This window comes from Rhinopithecus bieti, unplaced genomic scaffold (genome assembly GCF_001698545.2).
Source record: "Rhinopithecus bieti isolate Rb0 unplaced genomic scaffold, ASM169854v2 scaffold_45800, whole genome shotgun sequence".
Lineage (NCBI taxonomy): Eukaryota > Metazoa > Chordata > Mammalia > Primates > Cercopithecidae > Rhinopithecus > Rhinopithecus bieti.
The window spans coordinates 1-1,532 of record NW_016860311.1 but is presented as its reverse complement, the minus strand read 5'-3'; the positions used below and the strand labels follow the sequence as shown (position 1 = coordinate 1,532).

Genomic DNA, 1,532 nt, shown 5'->3' with positions numbered 1-1,532 from the left:
CCGTCTTGGCCTCCCAAAGTGCTGGGATTACAGGCTTGAGCCACCACGCCCGGCCAAGTCTCTAATTTTCTATAGTGCATGCATTATGACATGGGCTCTGGAGTAAGAAAACCTGAGTACAGTCTCTAATAACACCAATGACCACCTGGGTGGATGATCTTGAGTATGTCACTTAACCTCTTTGAGTCTCAGTTTCTTCCTTCAGTCCATGAGGATAATAATAGAATCTACCTCATAGCATCATTAAGAAGATGAAATGAGTTAGTAAATGTAAAGCGGTTACAGAGTGCCCAACACACACAGTGAACCTTCTACCAATTAGTGATGTTACAGTCATTAGAAACATCTTGTAGCCATCTACCAGGCTAGCAAAGCCAATCAATCCACAGGAAACAGACAAGAAAGAGTCAAATGGGAATCTTCCGTCTAATAATAAAAATATATAGTCTAATAAAGAGGTGTTTGGTCTAGTTAATGGATTGTGTGAAAAAAATAATGGATTGTGTGATGTTGGTATGCCCAAAATGATGACAGTAGTAGCTATCATTACATCTCAGTAGCCTAAGGGAATATGGAATGGGAGTCTAGGCCATGGTTTCCTGCCCAGCTGTGTGACTTTTAAGTCGCTTCACTTCTTTGAGCATCAGTTTTTCATATATAAGATGAGAAGGTTAGCTGACATACTCTCTACAATTCCAGCTCTAAAATGCCAAGGGATGTGTTCCTTTACATAGTATTACAGTATGTATAATTTTAAAAGTAAGTGTGTGTGTGTGTGTGTGTGTGTGTAAACTAGCCTAGGGATACTCTAATTTTTTCTGTAAGGAACTTTTCTTCTTGCTCCAATTCTGGGAAGGAAGGGTTAATCTTTTCCTCATTTTTTTTTTTTTTTTTTAGATGTGGAGCATTAAGGCATTTTCCAAGGCACCCCTCTGTTTCCCTCAGCCCTGGACCCTCACCTGACATCTCTGGGGGCAGCGACTCTGATGGATTTCTGCAGGTCGTGTCAGACTGGGCAGTGCCTGGAGCTGCTTCCACCAGACCTTGGTCCTCACACCTGCAGAGGAAAAAAGAGATGATGACCTTTTCATGCCCTGGCCCACCAGTGTCCCAGTGGGCATGCGGGGCGGCTGAAAGTGGTGAGTCAAGTCCACAGTGTCAAGGATGGGGGCTGGGGGTTGTTAGCAGCTGAGACTCCTCAGAGGGTGGAAGGAGCATACGTGGGGCCGCACTCACCTGGTGTGGGGCTGGCAGCGGGCGCTGGGGGAGGAGGTATTCTGGAAGTGTCCTGCCTTGCAGGGGACGCAGTGGTTGTTACCCTTCCCAACTTCATCTGCCAAGAGAAAGGCAGGCCAGCCAGGGTGAATTGGCAAAAGGGAGGGGCCCTTTGCCGGGCTGTGAGTTTCCTTTAAGCCTCAGGATGGCCTCCTCCTTGCCCATCCACCCCATTCTGTAGCTCTCGCCTCACCTTTCCCAAGCTCTGCTTTGCTGCCTACCTTTTTTTTTTTTTTTTTTTACGGAGTCTCACTCTG

At 46.3% G+C, this 1,532-nt stretch overlaps 1 long non-coding RNA gene across 1 annotated transcript; it reads right to left on the bottom strand.

Annotated features, from left to right (window-relative positions):
• Positions 1-842: 842 nt before the first annotated feature.
• LOC108525389 (uncharacterized) lies at positions 843-1,499 on the bottom strand. Its single transcript, XR_001884265.1, has 2 exons — positions 1,237-1,499; positions 843-1,057 (listed from the first exon to the last, which is right to left on the bottom strand). It is a non-coding gene; the product is annotated as an uncharacterized LOC108525389 (long non-coding RNA).
• Positions 1,500-1,532: the final 33 nt, after the last annotated feature.